Source organism: Myotis davidii, unplaced genomic scaffold (assembly GCF_000327345.1).
Source record: "Myotis davidii unplaced genomic scaffold, ASM32734v1 scaffold193, whole genome shotgun sequence".
NCBI lineage: Eukaryota > Metazoa > Chordata > Mammalia > Chiroptera > Vespertilionidae > Myotis > Myotis davidii.
In genome coordinates this window covers 356,715-363,004 of record NW_006284616.1, presented here as the reverse complement: position 1 = coordinate 363,004, position 6,290 = coordinate 356,715, and the positions used below count along the sequence as shown (strand labels likewise).

The following is a 6,290-nucleotide window of genomic DNA, read 5'->3' as shown; positions in this document are numbered from 1 at the left end:
ACCTCATCTAAGCACTTCCAAACCCGATACAAAGAGGAGGAATCTGCAGATCTCTCTGTAGCTCCTGCTGGGTGGCCCCAGGAAGTGGCTGACTTTGCACCTCCCTGGAGCCTCAAGAGCCAATGTACCCAGTGGTCAGTGTGAGACCATATCAGATTACAACTCTTCACATCCATAAGTGACACACTCGAGGGGCAGACTCAGTCAGCATCAAAGCCCCACTGAAGCAAGCCCTGCTCCATAGGGGTGTCACCTGCCCAGCAGCTCTCTCACTGTAGTTGCAGCTGTCCCCAAAGCCAATTGGCCTGGAGGTCAATTCCTTCCAGTGACACCAACAGCAATCAAGGCTCAACTACAACAAAACTGTGCACGCAGCCCACAAAGGGGTGCAGCAAGTGTGTCCACCTCAGGTGATTGGGGAGGCTGAGCCACTGGGCCCTATGGGACACCTAGCACACAAGGCCACTCTACCAACTCAAGGAGACTTAGCAGCTTCCCAATACATAGAAACAAACACAGGAAAGCAGCCAAAATGTGGAGACTAAGAAACATGTCACAAATGAAAAAAATGGAAGAAAGCAAACTACTCTAAATCTGTGGATATAGAGTTCAAAAAACACAGTTATAAGGTTACTCAGGAATCTTCCAGAATCCTCCAAGGAACTTAGTGAGACTTTCAAGGATTTTAGGGAGAATGCCAAAAAAATGGAAAAGGAGCAGTTAGAAATTAAGCATACACTGACTGAAATAAAGAATAATATACAGGGGATCCAAGATGGCGGCCGTCAGGAAAGCAGGCTGCAAGATAGTGTGTGAGTAAGAGAGCGAAAGGAGAGAGTGTGGACATGTGGGGAGTGTCTATATTTGTGAGGAACACCTATATTCCACAGGACTGTTGGGGACTGGCGGACCAGATTCACCTGGCCAGGCAGCCTCTACTGCTGAAATCTCTCCCAGAGAGGCTGGCTCTGCTGCAGAGACTGTGCCATCTTAAAGGGGAAGCAGCTGTGATCAGAAGCCCAGCATTACCTTCAACCGGGAGACCTTGGGTACCTCCCGGGACCCTACAACTACAACGCCCAGGGACCAGCTGCCTCAGCTGCAAACCCACAAACACTGAGAATCCAGCCTCCCTGTCTGAGGGCACTTAAAATGTTTGTCCAGAAGGAGACAAAGCGGTACCAAATACGCGGACAGGACCTGCACCTTCTCACAGAGCAGATTGAAGGAACAGCTGTATCAAACATCCACCCGGAATTGGTGAATTAAACACAGCTGGTGAGGCAATCTGTGGACAGAAAGGTCAGAGATTGCCTGGAGAGAGGTGAGAGCTGGGATCCAGGCTGGAGGGAGAAACGCGTGCAGCAGGGACTAGTAGAGTCTCAGAGAGAGACTGCACCCCACAAAATCTGCAGCCCTTGGGGTCAGTGTAGCCCTCGTATGTGGAAGGGGGTCCACAGGGCTGCTGGCAGAAGGGGAATCTAGACATAAGCCCACAGCCATGGGAAACTATGCCCAGAAAGGCAGCCTGAAGTTCTATACCGGCCGCGCAGTGCCAGGGGAAAAAGATACGAGTCAGTGCGGTTCCTTTGTCCTTTTTTTTTTTTACCTCCTTGCTTTTGCTTGCTAAGTCCAGTACATAGGACCTTTCAGTTAAGAACACTCAAATGAGACTGCAGGGGAAAGTTGATTTTGTGGAAACTGGGGATCAGAATAAGAAGAGATGAGCAGGAAACCAGCTCTGGGTCAGTCCATCCCTCCAACCCAGTATTAAGTGCGGCAGGGAAAGAATCTAAACACTAGGTCGAGGGGCCATTTAGTCCAAGAAATTAATACAGAAACATTGCCACCCAGGGGTTGTGTCAGAAATTGACACCTGTGTAAATACAATTGAAGGCAGGCAGAGAAACAAAGTGAGCCTGCTTGAAAACAAGGTTGTGGCTTATGACAGAGGAGAAGTGGATCGCATGGAACTTCAACACCGTGCTATGTGACAGGAAACAGATGTGCCAGGCAGAACAGTAGAGGAAGTGAACGACCTTCACTACTTCACTTTTTTATTTTTTATCTTTTACTTAAGAAACTAAAATTTTGCCGAAACTGGTTTGGCTCAGTGGATAGAGCGTCGGCCTGCGGACTGAAATATTTTTATTTTTAATTATTATTATTACTACTATCATTTTCCCTTTTTCAGTTTTATTTTATTTTTTCTTTCTTTTATTTTATTATGGGATTAGTGCTCTACATTCTACTTTTATTTTTATTTTAGCATTATTTTACTCTATTTCAATTTTTCCTTTATGCCAATACTCCCTTCCTCACTTTTCCCCTTTTTCATCCTGGTTCTCTTACCTGTTCCTGCTTTAGTTTTTCTCTATCCTTTCTTTTTACTCCCTGTTGAAAATTGATCTTTCTCATATATCTAATTTCCTCTCCCCTGCTCCAAGTACATGCACACTTCTCTCTTCTCTTTCTTCACTAGCCAAATTTTATTTCCTTTTTTTTCTTTTTTTCCTTTTCCTTTCTTTCTGTCTTGCTGTTGTTGTTTGATTGATTGTCTGTTTGTTTATTTTCTTTTTCTGCTTTGTTTTTTGCTTCTGTTTTTCCTCTCTTCACTTGTTCTTTTCTTCTACTAATAGCTTAATTAATTCCAATCACCAACTCCGGCTTATGTCCTATCTGTCCTAATTTTCCAATAATAGGTGAATAAATAGATAGATAGATTAAAGAAAGGGGAAAATTTATATATATACTGGGCCTCTAGTATAATTTTCTTTTATATATATACTAGAGGCCTGGTGCATGAAATTTGTGCAGGGGGGATCTCCCCTCAACCCAGCCTACACCCTCTCCAATCTGGGACCTCTCAGGGGATGTCTGACTGCTGGTATAGGCCCCATCCAGGATGGGGCCTATAACGGGAGTCGGATAGCCCTCTCACAATCTGGGACCACTGGCTCCTAACTGCTCACCTGCCTTCATGCCTGATGACCCCTACCTGGCCACCCTGCCAGCCTGATTGCCCCCCTGCCAGCCTGGTTTCCCCACACAGCCTGCTGTGCCATTTGGTTGCCCCCAACTGCCCCCCCTGCAGGCCTGGTCACCCCACATAGCCTGCTGCTCAGTTGTTTGGTCACCCCTCACTGACCCCTCTGCTGGCCTGGTCGTCCAATGCTGCTTGCTGCTCGGTCATTTGGTTGCCCCCCCCCGACCCCCCTCCCAGCCTGCTCACCCCACGCAGCCTGCTGCTCAGTCGTTTGGTTACCTCTAACCCCCTACCAGCCTGGTTGTCCCACGCAGCCTGTTCGGTCATCCGTTCTGTTGTAACGGCCCCTGGCTCTTTATATATATGGATTTTTAATATATATATTTCTTTTCTCTGTTTTTGTATTTTGTTTTTACTTTTATTCTTATACACTCATTCTCTTTCTACCTCCTCTGTACTGAATTGTGGCCATTTCCCCACTCATTCAATTCCTTGACCTTACCTTCTGAAATAAGCTCAGCCTCCTCAGATTCAGTTTGGTGTTAGTTGTTTGGGTGTTTACTGTTTGCATGTTTTGATTTAGTTGTTGTTTGTCATTTGCATTTACCTCAGAGAGTTTGTTGTTTACATTTTTTGGATTAGCTGTTGGTTTTTTGGAGTTTTCTCTCCATATACATATATTTTTCCTCCTTCTTTATTCTTCTCTTTCTTTTCTCTCTGACATTTTTTCCTTTTCTCAATATCATTTTTGCACTCTTCTCTCTCTCCTAATTCTCTTTTCTCTGGTGCTCACCTTTATTTGGGGTTATTAGTATTGTGAATACATTTGTGTTTTGTTCCTTGTGCATCGTGTCTTGTGATGTATTTTGTGCCTTTAAGACAATGCAGGAGAGGGAGAGAGAGAGAGGGAGAGAGAGAGAGAGAGAGAGAGAGAGAGAGATAACCAGACACCCTGAGAGGAGCGAACATGGGGAGACAAAGAAACAACCCCCATACAAAAAAAGGAGGAATCACCAGAAAAGGAAGTAAATGAAATTCAGGTAAGCAATATGTCAGAGAAAAAATTCAAAGCAATGGCCATAAGGACACTAAAAAGATGGAAGACAAATTCAACAATATGTGTAAGAACTAAGAGGATATGAAGAACCAAGAAGAATGAAAAATGGCATTGCTGCAATAAAGAACACAAGCATCAACAGTAGACTAGAAGAAATGGTGAGCTAGAAGACAAGGTACAAAAAAATACCCAAGCAGAACAGCAACTGGAAAAAAAAACATAAAAAACAGGAAGAGGGCTTTAGGGAACTTTGGGACAATGTGAACTGAAACAACATCAACATAATAGGGGTACCAGAAGGAGAGGAAACTGAGCAAGGAATAGAAAACCTGGTTGAAGAAATAATGACAGAAAACTTCCCTAATATTGGGTAGAAGAAAAAACACATAACTCCAAGGAGCTCACAGAGTCCCAAACAAGATGAACACAAAAAGACCGACACCAACACACATTATAATTAAATTAGCAAAAATAAACAACAAAGTACGAATCTTAAAGGCTGCCAGAGAGAGAGACAGAAAGTTACCTACAAGGGATCTCCCATCAGACTATTGATGGATTTCTCAACAGAAACACATCAGGCCAGAAGGAATGGAATGAAATATACAAAGTCATGCAAAGCAAGGATCTGAATCTAAGAATACTGTACCCAGCAAGGCTATCAATCAAAGTTGAGGGTAAAATCAGAAGCTTCACAGACAAAAAAGAACTAAGGGATTTTATTATCACCAAACCAGCAATGCAAGAAATTGAAAGGGTCTGCTGTAAAAAGAAGAAATAGGAAGGGAAGAAGAAACACAGGCATAAAGAATAAAAATGGCGACAAACAAGTACCTGTCAATAATAACTTTAAATGTAAATGGATTAAATGCCCCAATCCAAAAACATAGGATAGCTGATCAGATAAGAAAACATGACCCATATATCTGTTGTCTACAGGTGACTCACCTCAGAAAAAGGACTCACACAGACTGATGGGGAAGGGATGGTAAAAAGTTATGGAAATGAAAAAAAAAAAGCTGGGGTATCAATACTTCTGTCTGAAAAATTAGACCTCAAAGTGAAGGCCATAACAAGAGATAAGGAAGGACACTTCAAATACTAAAGGGAGAAATTTGATAAGAAGATATAACTCTGGTAAACATATAGGCACCCATTGCAGGAGCACCCAAATACATTAAAAAAAATCTGGAGGATATCAAGGGAGAGATTGACAGCAATACAATCATAGTAAGGGACTTTAATACCCCACTAGCATCTCTGGATAAATCCCCTAAACAAAAAATCAGGATAGAAACATCAATCCTAAATGACTCACTAGATAAAATGGATTTAATTGGCATCTTCGAACATTTCACTGCAAAGCCACAGAATATAAATTCTTCTCCAGTACACATGGGTCATTTTCAAAGATAAACCACATATTGAAACACAGGCAAAGTCTCTTAAAATTCAAGAAGACAGAAATCATATCAAGCATCTTCTCAGGTCAAAATGGCATAAAATTAGAAATCAACTACAATGAAACTAATGAAAAAAAAAAACCCAAATACTTGGAGGCTAAATAGCATGCTATTAAACAATTATTGGGTTACCAAAGAGATCAAAAAAGAAATAAAAAGCATCATGGCAACAAATGACAATGAAAACACAACGGTCCAAAACCTATGAGACACATTGAAAGAGTCTTGAGAGCAAAGTTCAAAGCTCTACAGGCCTACCTCAAAAAACAAGAAAAAATGGTAATAAATTATCTAACCTTACAACTCAAAGAGATAAAAAGACAGCAACAAGAAAAGCCCAGCATAAGCAGAAGAAAGGAAATAATAAAGATCAGAATGGAAATAAATGACATAGAGACCAAAAATAACAATACAAAAGATCACCAAAACAAAGAGCTGGTTCTTTGAAAGGATAAAAAAGATTGATGAACCTCTAGCCAGGCTCACCAAGAAGCAAAGACAGAGGACCCAAATAAACAGAATCAGAACTGAAAGAGGTAAAGTAACAACGGACCCCACAGAAGTACAAAGGATTGTGAAAAAATACCATGAACAACTCTATTTCAACAAAGTGGACAACCTGGATGAAATGGACATATTCTTAGAAAAATACAAGCTTCTGTACTAGCCATTGAGATCAGACAAGAAGAAGAAATAAAAGGCATTCAAATTGGAAAAGAAGAAGTAAAACTGTTCTTATTTGCAGATGACATGACACTGTACATAAGGAACCCTAAAGACTCCA

The 6,290-nt window shown here is 41.7% G+C and overlaps 1 pseudogene; it reads left to right on the top strand.

Annotated features, from left to right (window-relative positions):
- The first annotated feature begins 775 nt into the window (after window positions 1-775).
- The window catches only part of LOC102762302, a 16,357-nt pseudogene continuing 10,842 nt past the window's right edge, over window positions 776-6,290 (top strand).